The following is a 13,556-nucleotide window of genomic DNA, read 5'->3' as shown; positions in this document are numbered from 1 at the left end:
TGGTATAACCTTGGCATCTCCTGTATAATTATATATGTACAGCTGGTAAACGTTATACCTCTTCTGTATATAGTGATATGGACCAGGCTGGTATAACCTGGGTATCTACTGTATATAATTATATATGTACAGCTGGTATAAGTTATACCTCTCCTGTATATAGTGATATGGACCATGCTGGTATAACCTTGGCATCTCCTGTATAATTATATATGTACAGCTGGTATAAGTTATACATCTCCCTGTATATAGTGATATCAACCATGCTGGTATAACCTTGGCATCTCCTGTATAATTATATATGTACAGCTGGTATAAGTTATACCTCTCCTGTATATAGTGATATGGACCAGGCTCGTATAACCTAGGTATCTCCTGTATACAATTATATATGTACAGCTGGTATACGTTATATATCTCCCTGTATATAGTGATATCAACCATGCTGGTACAACCTGGGTATCTCCTGTATTTAATTATATATGCACAGCTGGTATAAGTTATATATCTCTCTGTATATAGTGATATTAACCATCCTGGTATAACCTGGGTATCTCCTGTATATAATTATATGCACAGCTGGCATAAGTTATACATCTCCCTGTATATAGTGATATGGACCAGCCTGTTATAACCTGGGCATCTCCTCTATATAATTATATATGCACAGCTGGTATAAGCTATTAATTTCCCTGTACATCGTGATATGAACCATGCTGGTATAACCTGGGCATCTCCTGTATAATTATACATGTACTGCTGGTATAAGCTATACATCTCCGTGTATATAGTGATATGGACCAGGCTGTCATAACCTGGGCATTCCCTGTATATAATTATATATGCACAGCTGGTATAAGTTATACATTTCCTTGTACATAGTGATATGAACCATGCTGGTATAACCTGGGCACCTCCTGTATAATTTTATGTGTATTGCTGGTGTAAGGTATACATCTTCCTGTATATAGTGATATGAACCATGCTAGTATAACCTGGGCATCTCCTGTATATAATTATATTTGTACAGCTGGTATAAGTTATACGTCTCCTGTATATAGTGATATAGACCAGGCTGGTATAACCTGGGTATCTCCTATATATAATTATATATGTAGAGCTGGTATAATAGTTATACATCCTGTATTTAGTGATATGGACCAGGCTCGTATAACCTGTATGCACTTTCTTAAAAAAACGCATGGAGTTTTTGAATGCAACAAGCATTTTTTTAATGTGGTTTTTAATAATGGTTCAAAAATCCAATAATAACCCTGAGCCTAGGGGCTACAAGCAAATGAAATGAGTCATGTTTGGAAAGCTTATGCCAAGGGGCTAGATCGTGTATGTAAATTTGTTTTGTAGCTGTACACAGCACAGTTTAGGTATGGGTATGGGTACAGAGAGGTGTGTGTGTGTGTCTGTCCGAAATTGAACTTTTGCACTCGAGTCCCGGACCCTTTAGCTTCAGTCCTGCTTCTGTGTATATGTATCTAGTAGTAAATCACAATTGATATAACAGTATAGTTACATGAGGCTTTTTCTGTTAGTTTTCAATTCGTTTTACGTGCCATTTTTTACAGGTTTCTTGTTTAAATGATAGGGAAATATTTTTTGCAAACAAAAAAATCACTCTGTGCAGCGACCCTCGGATCTGTGGGAGGGGTATAAAAAGGGGGCACCTATTTGTGACATCCTTAATACATCACATGGGCAAAGGTTGCTCTGAAGAACAATAACATTAAAGGGGTTGTCCCGCGCCGAAACGATTTTTTTTTTTTTTTTAACACCCCCCCCCCCGTTCGGCGCGAGACAACCCCAATGCAGGGGTTAAAAAAACAACCCGCACAGCGCTTACCTGAATCCCGGCGGTCCGGCGTCTTCATACTTACCTGCTGAAGATGGCCGCCGGGATCCTCTGTCTCCGTGGACCGCAGGGCTTCTGTGCGGTCCATTGCCGATTCCAGCCTCCTGATTGGCTTGAATCGGCACGTGACGGGGCGGAGCTACACGGAGCTACACGGAGCCCCATTGAGAAGATAAGAAGACCCGGACTGCGCAAGCGCGGCTAATTTGGCCATCGGAGGGCGAAAATTAGTCGGCTCCATGGGAACGAGGACGCTAGCAACGGAACAGGTAAGTGAAAAACTTTTTATAACTTCTGTATGGCTCATAATTAATGCACAATGTACATTACAAAGTGCATTATTATGGCCATACAGAAGTGTATAGACCCACTTGCTGCCGCGGGACAACCCCTTTAATAGAAAATTGGTGGAACCTGATGAATAAGGCTAGGGATATACAGTGACTTTGGTTGTGATACAGTTCACATGAACAAAAAGTTGTGTAGTTCTGTGACCTCGGACTTTTAGTGAGGTTAAGGCTTAAACAGACGAACGTATGTGCAAATACATTTGTCACAATGGAGAGCATTTGCACATGAACATGTTCTAAGTCTTCGCCGATTTGGCATATTTCTTACTGTTCAAACCCAGTACTATTGGGCAAGGCCAACACGCTCATGAGAACGAACCAATTGAAATTCATGGCTTTGCTTCACGCGTTTTGCCATGATTTTCACGTGCGCAAATTCCTCAGCAAACAAGGTCTTCTGTTTAACCTCGTATTGTGTAACTTGCAAATTGCTACAACCACAACCCACACATTGCAAATAACCAAACCTCAGTGGATTTTTGGGGGGGATCTGTGTGGGTTTTGGTCGCAGCAACTTGTGAATCACCCATGTCGTCGCCGAAGTCGCCAGGCAGATCTAGCCTAATTTTTGCAAGTGACAGTACTTATGGCAACAACAGAAAGCATGCACCATATGGAGAGCAACACAAGGGCGGGTATCACCCAGCTGACTTACTGCCACCCTTATTGTAAAGTAGTCCTTTTAACAGATCAGATGATCTGTTTTGGTTGCTCCATGAGCACTCAGTCAGACGAGCCAATTTTTCACACATGTATAGGCGCGTTTAAAAAACAGATCTAATACCGCGTTTCCTCGAAAATAGGACAGTGTCTTATATTAATTTTTGTTCAAAAAGGTTTAACTTTTTTACATGTATAGTTGAGTTCAAATGCACCTGGTCACATGATTTTTTTCTACACGCGATTTTTTTTTCCCGCGCCTATAATGCGTGAACAAATTGCTATTTTGCATACATTGCATGCCTCCTGCTGCGCTGCTCATATGTTTTCACTTTTCTTCTATATATAGAGAATGGGAAAACCAGAAAGGGAATATTAGTAGCAGAGACCTCCTAGGGATGTGTGTTGTGCTATGTCATTCTGGAAGGAAGTCTGCTCACACTGTGACATTAACCTGTCGGGGCAGGTTTCATACTGCCTGCGTGTTAGGACCAACATCTAATCCTACTTCAAAGCCGCAGGTCTTATAACTGCAGACTGGGGCGCTTTGCTTCTTATTTTAGTTTTGCGCTTTTAATTAGGAAAATGACATCATTTGTTTCATGAGGGGCCGAAAATGTTCTAATGCAACATTTAAACACCTTCTTGGCAACAAAGCACTCTGCCTTTTTCTTCACTTTAGGAGGCCCCTTTAATAAGAGGTACCATAACTTCTTTATTTTGTAGGTTACACTGAAGACAGTTGAAGGTCCGAGTGTGTTCACACGCACCAGATCTTTACACAAATTTCTGCCACCTGAATGGGGTTATTCTTTCACCATGTTCAGGGATTTCTGTAAACCTTTTAGATGAATGGTACGCTCACAGAAACTCACACTACAAATCTACTGTGGATGATCCCATAGATTGTATTATTGCATCATTGCCTTTTTTTGAGGACCTAATGTTATTCACCCCGAGCTTCCTGATTGACAAACATAATGCTACAGTTGGGACACACAAGCAGTTCTGGACTATGTCCTTTCATGTAGCAGTACTTTATATCATCATTTGTAAAACAACATCTTGAATGGGCCCAAAATACGAGGAGAGGTGCAAATCTTTTCATTATTCTTTGGATCAGAAAAGGAAAAAAAATGGACATTAGCCCGTGTTTAACCCCTTCATGACATGGCCTAATTTTTCCCCATTTTCGTCTTTTCCTCCCCCCCTTAAAAAAATCGTAACTCCTTTATTTATCCATCAACGTCGCTGTTTGAGGGCTTGTTTTTTGCAAGACGAGTTGTAGTTTTTAATGGTGCTATTTAATGTACCACATAATGTACTAAAAAACTTTTAAAAAATTCTATGTGGAGTAAAGTGAAAAAAAAAACGACATTCCGACCATGTTTCAGTGCGTCTTGTTTCTACGGCGCACAAACTGCAACAAAAACGACATGATAACTTTATTCTATGGGTCAGTACGATTACTACGATACCAAACTTGTATAGTTTTTTTTTACTATACTACTCTTTTTTTTCCAAAGACATTTCATTTTTTTCAATTATTTTCTGCAATCATCTTGTGCGCGCCATAACTTTTTTACGTTTCCGTCGACTTAGTTTAGCAATGGCTCAATTTTTGCGCGATGTCCTGTAGTTTCCGGTAGTACTAATTTGGAATACATACGACTTTTTGATCGCTTTTTATTGCATTTTTTCTGGGAAACTGGGTGACTGAAAAAGTGCATTTCAGGCGTACTTTATTTTTTTTTCAGACGACGTTCACCATGCGGGGTAAATAATGCGCTACTTTGATGGATCAGACTTTTATGGACGCGGCGATACCAAATATGTATTTTTATTTTATTATTTAGACTTTTTAATTATAGATATGGCAAAAGCGGGGTGATTTAAACTTTTATCACTTTTTTTTTTTACAATTAAAAAAACTTTATTGCTCTTTTTTTAATATTACTTTTAAGTCCCCCTGGGGGACTACAACCAGCGATGCTTTGATCGCTCCTGCAGTATGACGTAATAAAATCCAGGCAGCTGGGTGAAAAGTGGGCGGACCCCATGGGGTCCACCAGGCACTATTCGGTTCCATACAGAAATGGAAATGTTCAACCCCGGGGATTCCCCTTTCCTGCTTCCTGATTGGAGCAGGAAAGCAGAATTCCCAGCGCCGTTCTGAAAGCACCCTAACTTTATGTAAAATAGCAAATTGTTCCTAAGTCTAAAAACTTACATTTAAACTCTGGAGCCTTCTATGCTAATGACCCATCTCAAGACACACAGGTAGGCCGCTAAAGTCATCAGGCCATGACTGAAGGTACAAACTCTTTTTTCATATACACCCCCCCCCCCCAGCCGCTAATATCAGCGCACTTGCGTTTTGTGTCCCTTTGTCTCTATGCCTCCTTGTGCCTCTGGGCCCTAGAATCCTTCACACTGGATTTCTGGCACATGTGCAATTTGCCTGTGAAGTAGAGGTGTAGACATCTCGACCCACTGTGTATGTGCATAGCCGGGGACAGAAAGCCACACAGCGCAAGCGCAGGATTTCACCCCAACTTGCGCTGGCGTTAGCTGCCGAGGAAGGCAGTGATTCTGCAAAAGAAGTCATACTGAGGGCGCCCACCCACTGGCGTTTTTTTTTCCCTGCGAAATTCGCAGCATTTTTTTTCTCCTGGGGTCTATGGGACTTTTAATGTTAAAATCGCGATCGCGCAAAATCGCAATTTACCGCGAATCGCGGTAAATTGCGATTTTGCGCGATCGCGATTTTAACATTACAAGTCCCATAGACCCCTGCAGAAAAAAAATGCTGCGAATTTCGCAGGGAAAAAAAAACGCCAGTGGGTGGGCGCCCTTACTGTGATCCAGTAGGAATTAGTAAAAAACAAAATCCCCAAAGTAACAACCAATATTAGATAGGAAGTTGACAACATTTACTTTGTAGAGAAGTCTGTTCAACCCAAAGGATTCTATTGTCCTGGTCAGCACTGGAATCCCCGAAGGTTAACACTAATTTCTGGAATGTTTTTCCCCCAATTTATTTTATAATATGCAGGAACACAAAATTAGACTTACAAAGAAAATAAAAAATATATATAATGGAAAGATGAAATATCTATAAAATTATTCTTACAGTGATGGCACACTCCCGTGACTCACAACCAGGCATTAGCATAGCAGGCACCGAAGATTAAATGTAAGTTTCTAGGTTCAGGAACAATTTACTGTCTGACACAAAGATATGTCCGCATTGTGCTGAACATGACTGCAAGCAATCTGTTGATAGTTTCAGACTGAAAATCCTGATGGCTGGTTGCCTTTAACCCTTTCCAATCCACTATCTGACGTCTAAAGACATTCTGATTGAGGGCCGTACAGCACCAATGTCGGAAGACATCCGGCAGGGTATTCTTACTGTAGATTACTGGCCGCTGTTGTCGGGGGCCTCTCCAGCATGTCCAATACCGCATTTGCTGACTCTAGCCAGTAGGTGGCGCCATTGTATAATGGCAGAAAGAGAAACCCCCCCTAGGAAACCCTGAATCCAAAATTGAATTGCAAAGGGTTAAATATTCCAATAATTTTATCAGATAATATGAAGGCGAAGTCACTCAAGTGATGCAAGGCTGTTTTCACATGAAAACGCCTTACATCCTCGTAGATTTCACATGGACGGCGAAGGCGATATTGGGCATCGCCCTTGCCCGTGTGAAGTTAGCCTTTCCTTGTCACTGTTTCCATTATACAGGGAGAGGTCTCTTTCACACGAGCACATAAAAGATGACATGTTTACGCCCAACCGATATACGCGACCCTCTGAGTTATTGGTTTCCAATGCATCCATTCACATGGGCAAATATACGGCGCGTAAAAACGTCGAACCTTGAAAAATGGAACATGCATGACCGAAATACGCGCTGACACATATACACTGTGCAAAAAGATAGTGCTGGAACTATCTTTTGTCCGATATACATCGGCGGCTCCCATAGACTCCTTTGGGAGCTGGACAAAGAAAGGGAGGGGGAGGCATTTTAGCAGCGCTCAATGATGCGAAAAGCTTACAGGTGCCTCTTTATAGGCATTGGAAGTCATCCAAGGATTTTTGCAGAGCGAGGGTTTTCCAGGGTGCAACATATTTTTTCGCTAAAAACGATGGTCGTGTGAATGGGTGAGAAAATGCTGGCCTTGACTGTGAAGAAACATCCATTCATGCCAAGAAACAGCATGGACAAGAAAACGTAAAAGCCCTACGCTTGTGTGAAAGAGCTCTGAACCAGGGAAAAGTGACACAGCACCGCACTCCTATGAAAGCAGGCACAGCCCCCATTGATTTTAACCCTGTCCAATCCACTGTCTGACGTCTAAAGACATTATGATTTAAGGCTGTACAGCTCCGATGTTGGAAGACGTCCGTCGGGGTTCTCTTACTGTACATTGCCAGCCTAACTGCAGTCTGAGCCTATCCAACTTGTCACCTCATGCAGTACTGGCTTTAGCCAGCATACAGCGCCATTGTATAACAGGAGAAAAAGAGTAATCCCCCTAGGAAAACCAGGATACAAATTGGATTGGAAAGGGTTAATAAGACCTCCGTCTGCCGTTAGAAGAGCCAGATACTATACAGGGGTCGGAGCAGCAGCTTCTGCCCTGTACCCCTATGTGTTGCAGCGCTGACATTGGGTGCCCGGTCAGCTGATCGACCAGGATCCCGAGAGGCGAACCTCAGACGATCAACTACTAATGACCTATCCTGATGATAGATCTTCAATACTATTTCCCTGGAAAACCCCTTTATTACAAAATCTGTAAGAGTTCCCCCACAGATTTTTTAATACTGGTGTCTTCTTGTGTGGCTCAGGGTCATATGGCGCCTCCAGGGTCCGGTTTGACTCGTACCTCTACACTCCATATGGGATCTATGATCCTGGTAAGTTAGAATTGCTATAAGTAATCAAAATGTTGCTTTTCCAATAAGTACTGAATTAAGGCTACAAAAACCATAGTGTTGCATCCGGGCAATGGGACAGGTATATATAAATATTGTCAGTATCTCCCACTGACCAGACATCCTCTATTTACACAGCACACCATGAACAGTGCAGCGCTGGCGAGAAGTGGAAATGTCCAGCTTGCTGTATAAATACGCCACTACCTGCTTAACCCTTTCACTGCCATTTGCGTTCTAGCTTTACTGCAGATATTTGAAGTGTTGCATGTGAAATGGATATTTTAAATGCATTTTCCTTTCCCGACTTGCCTAACATTCATTGTTTATCCCATTGTATTTTCAGAAAATTAATCATATTGCATTAACTACAATGTTAGGAAACCCCCTGGCCTACATAGCAGTATTTATTGGCAACTGGATAGTAATAACCACATAACCTCAGAGGAACTCCCAGACTGGACTTGAGCGTCCAAAAACAACTGGATCAGCTTTATTTCAAAGGGGAATTCCAATTATCAGAGAAAACTGGAACATCCATTAATCTCAGAGTTCCCAACACATGTGTAACCATCAAGCATTTTATAATCATTTGTATTGATATAAACAACATTTTCAGTTTATGAGGCGATAGAGAAAGGTTGACCAATCTAGACTATACGGTAGCAGCTCTGGACCACCGTAAAAGTGAATGTCCACCTTTAAAGGGAATGTGTCACTTATATGTTTTCACTAATTTAAACCACAGAGTGAAACATTTTCCATTTTTCTAATCTGGTTTTGTTTTCTGATTGTAGATTTTTTAATGTATTGTCTGTACATGGCTATGGGGGCGGCCATTTTTGTTGGGGGTACAGTTAACAGCACTTAAAGATATGCTTTATGGGAGGGGTGTCAAACTTATTGTCACCAAGGCCACAGCAGCCCAATAGAACCCATTGATTTCAATGGGTTCGTTCACATGAGCTTGTTTTTTCATGCAATGTGTGAAAAAATTCACGGTTTGACCTATTTTGGTGCGTATTACATACCACAAAGGGTCATTGAAGTGAATGGGCGGGCACAGATATGCAGGAAATCTGCATATTCACTGCTCATTTGCGCACCATTTCAATGGACCTCCCTGCGTTTGTGTGCACAAATACACAGATAATTGTGCGCATAAGTGATTTTCGGTCGTACAAATACACAGCATATTTGCATGACCGAAATACGCTTATGCCGGTGTGGATGAGCCCTAATAGTAACCTCCATAGTGGCCACAGTAGTAACAGTGACCCTCATAGTTGCCCTAGTAGTAATAGTGGCCCCAGTAGTAACAGTGACCCTCATAATTGCCCTAGTAGTAATAGTGACCCCCCTAAGTGACCCTAGTAGTAATAGTGGCTCCTGTAGTAATAGTGTCTCCTCTGTTGGCCCCAGTAGTAACAGTGACCCTCATAATGGCACTAGTAGTAATAGTGACCCTCCTAAGTTACCCCAGTAGTAATAGTGACCCGCATAGTGGCTCCTGTAGTAATAGTGTCTCCTCTGTTGGCCCCAGTAGTAATAGTGATCCCTATAATAGTCCCAGAAGTAATAGCAACCCCTAGTGGCCTCTGGCCAGACAGCATGCCTACCAACATTCCACTCACCCAGCCTGCAGCCCCGGTCTGGTGGCGGAAGATGCAGCTGAAGTTGTGACCACTGAATTCTCACCTCCGCATCTGCACTGCATACAGGATGGCACGCACAACCGCCAGGGGTGAGATGTCATAGGACGCAGACTACACTGCCGGCTGACCGGAGCTGCAGGCGGGGTGAGTAGAATTCCTGTGAGGTTTGATGCATGGCTGGTGGGTCACTTGAATGGAACTCATTCTGCAACACCAACCTGGACTACTGCACAATGTACGGAGCGGTCTGCTTCCAGCAGCAAAACAGCTCCATACACTAAGACACCGTCCCGGAGAAACACCTGGTGCCAAGAAGTAGACCCGCCAATCTACTATAGGAAAAGGTAAACTAAAGCTAGAAGTGGGAGAACCCCTTCAAATGTTTCTCATAGTTTTGTTCCTTAGTCAAATAGCTAAATAGAGAACATTGTTGTTCTGCTTCTAGAACTGTGTTCTGTACAATAATTGCTCTGTTACCACAATTTGTACTATGAAAATGAGATGCAATCAATAACCACTGGAATGAATTGGAAAATGTCTAAAACATGCTTTAATGTATAACTGCCGATTATAATTATGTAGCGATGACATATCCTTGGCAGGGTAATGAGTTGTGAACTGTATTCATTATGAGACACATTGCACGTTCTGGTGGATTAATTTCAGGTATATAATAAATCCTTTGCATTATTGTGATTGAAGACTTTGTTATTTCAGAATCACCTATTGTATATAAAATAGTATATATATATATATATAATTCATTTATTGTTGATTTTTCAACCAAGTCTGCTGGAAGTTTATTACAAGCATTTACTACTCTTCACATTTTCTGGCATTGCTTCAGAAGTTTCCCCCAACTAATCTTAGATTGTGCCCCCTTGTTCTAGAGTTTAGCCTCCAGATAAAAACACTTCCCTCCTGAACCTTATTTATACTTTTCATATATTTAAAGGTATAGTCCTGTCGCCCCTGTCGCTCGTGTCTCTGACCGATCAGCTGAGCGGGCGCATGCTGTCAGTGTTGCAAATACACAGAGGTCAGAGCGGAAATAGCGGAAGCCTCTGCGCCAACTTCTGTGTAATGGCCGGCGATTGTAACTGCAGGCACCGCTCACTTTGATTTCAATGAGACCCCAGCCTGCAATTACAAGTGACGGCCACTACAGAGGCTTCCGCTCCGACCTCTGTGTATTTGCGGCACTGACAGAATGCGCCTGCTCAGTTGATCAGTCAGGGTCCCAAGTGACGGACCCCCAGCCGATCAACTATGATGACCTATCCTGAGGATAGGTCATCGATAATATTTCACTGGAAAACCCCTTTAAGCAGAGGCGTAACTTGAAGCTCCTGGGCCCCAATGCAAAACCTGGAACGGGGCCCCCAACTATAATGCTTTATTCATAGTACTGGGCTCCCTATATGGAGAAGAGAGGCCTTATGGGCCCCCGAAGGCTCCTGGGCCCGGGTTCAACCGCGTTCCCTGCATCCTCTATTGTTACGCCCCTGCCTTTAAGTCTTTCCTGATTTTTTCTATTCTATTATTCTAGTAGTATAGACACAACGGTATGATGGCTCTTTTTCATACTAGCCATATGGCCACCTATGCTGCATCACAATAAGTTCATTAAAGTGACCTGGTCTCTTACTTGTTCATGTATATAACTATGAATACTACTGCTCTACTTTGTTTGTGCTCCTGCCAGGACCTTCAGAGAGGTCACAAGACTGCGTGTTTTACGCTGACTTTGCTGCCGTGGACTAAAGGCCCGTTTGCACGTAACTATTATCGCTCAAACAAAGTCGTTATGTCCAAACGTTAGCCGCTGTGCACTATTTGTTTGCTTTTCATTTGTCGTTCAGTTTCCGTCAGCATAAAAATCATCAGCTCGCTATGTTTAAACACTCCCACTCAGTGTTGTACATAGAATGGGAAGCACTGAATGAGAAGTGAACGATTCTCAACAATGATCTGCCTGTCTAAACATTCTGCACGAGCGCAAACAATTGCAAACAATCTAGCAGTGACATCACTCAGTCATGCACCTATTCAAGCGAAAGTCGGTTCATGTAGAAGGGCCATAACAAGGCGTGAGCTGCCTGCTGATTGCTTGATGGGTTAGGTATAAAGGATAGGGTCTGGGGTGACTCAGCAGTTTCAAAGAGGGCAGAGAAAAAGAGACTCTGCTAGTGAGAGCTACAGCAGAGCTGACTTGCAGCTGGATTTGTGAGATTCTGCAGCCAGAGTCTAACAGTTTTCTTTTTGCAGAGAGCAGAGACCCTTATGAGGAGTGAGCTGCCCCAGTGCTACTAGAGAGTTGGGTTTTCCTGTACCAGAGAGAGAGAGAGTGCAACTTCAGTTCCTGGTGTGGCCCTACCGAGCTGTTGCAATGTGAGTGCCAGAGGGAGATCTGCCAATTGTTTAGGAAAATATCAGCTGTAATTATCAACCACAAGTGCTGAGCCTTCACTCGGAAACAGATGACCAGCAAGAGCTGATAGACGGACAGCCAGTATCCTTAGACCCATGACCCCAGGTTGCACAATAAAATCAAGTGAGCAAGTTTTCCATGGATCAGTTTCAGTGTAAATTCACATTAGAATGGGAAAATCCAGAGATCTGAGCAACTTCAAAAGAAGCCTGGTAATCGGTACTAGGGCTAGTATTTCATATGCAGTACTGCCAACCTTGTGAGGTTATCTTGCGCAACGGTGTAGAGAATATGGCATGATTGAAGATAAACATCCATCAATAGGCGATCCTGTGGATGTAAACAACTTGTTAATGAAAGCGGTCAAAGGACGATATCAGGAATCATTCTGATAAACAGGCAGTGCACAATGAAGCAAATGGCAACTGAATACAATGCTGCTCCTCCAACGAACTTGTCTGAATGCGCAATTCATTGTTGCTTAGCACAGTTGGGCTTTAACAGCAGATGACCAGTTCCAGCGCCATTGCTAAAAAAAAACAAAAAGGCAAGACTCCACTACGAAAAAAAGGCTAGAAAATTGGATCACTGAGAAGTTGGAAAAACATCAATAATCAGATGATTTAAGATTTTTGGTTGCACCATGCTGATGGGAGTCCAAATTTGCTGCAATCAGCATGAATCAATGAACCCTTTAGCTGTTCAGAGCTTGTCAGTACCACCATCTAATTTGCGGCACCTACAAGACACTATCCTGTCTGCACCATATGGGCCAATATTCCTGTAGAACTATGTCAACACCTAGAGGAATTCATGCCACTACAAATTGCTGCAGTTTTGTAGGCCAAAGTAGATCCAACTTGCTCCTTGATGGGTCTAGTACAGCAGCCATTCAATGTTTGTGATCACAGCGTGGAGGTATTAATTGGTCCTTGTAAAGTGGAATTATTTGGTGGGTGTATGGCTGAATTATATCATATTATCATATATACATTGGTGTTTAAGATGGAGCAAATGATGCATATCTATGTATACAAGTTGTGCTGATCATCCAGAACAGGATAATGTGGAAGGGCATTGGCTTTGGGGGTCCTTGATTTTCGAATATCGTAGCAACAAACCTGGAACTAGTAATTCCTATATATTAGATCTGTGCCCAGTATATTGCATTATCTAATACACTATGTTTTGTAATTCTATGACAAGCATACGCCATCATTTAGCAGTAAATACATACAGGAAAAAAAGAAAAAGCCCCAACTGTATATCTTTTTGCAATCTATGGACATATTCAATTAGGAGTCCACTAGGGGGCAATAATGTCATCTATTTGCTAATGGACCCACAAATTGATATGCCAACAACAACAGCAGCCAGTATGTCATCTCTGGTTTATTCTCATTTGCAAGAACTAATGGCTCCCTGGAGCCTTATTGCACATTTTAATTTGATGTATTATTTATGCATTTCTTTCTAAAGAGAGATTTGTACGAAACCTAACGAGGATATTTATAATACCCCTATTAATTATTTACGCTAGTTTGTTTTCAATAATAACAAGCCAAAACCTTAAGGATTTAAAACCTCAACCTTTTGTTTAAACACAAAGAATTTATTTCACAACACATAGATAATGTATACATAT

Source organism: Eleutherodactylus coqui, chromosome 2 (assembly GCF_035609145.1).
Source record: "Eleutherodactylus coqui strain aEleCoq1 chromosome 2, aEleCoq1.hap1, whole genome shotgun sequence".
Taxonomy (NCBI): Eukaryota; Metazoa; Chordata; class Amphibia; order Anura; family Eleutherodactylidae; genus Eleutherodactylus; species Eleutherodactylus coqui.
This window is presented reverse-complemented; position numbering follows the sequence as displayed.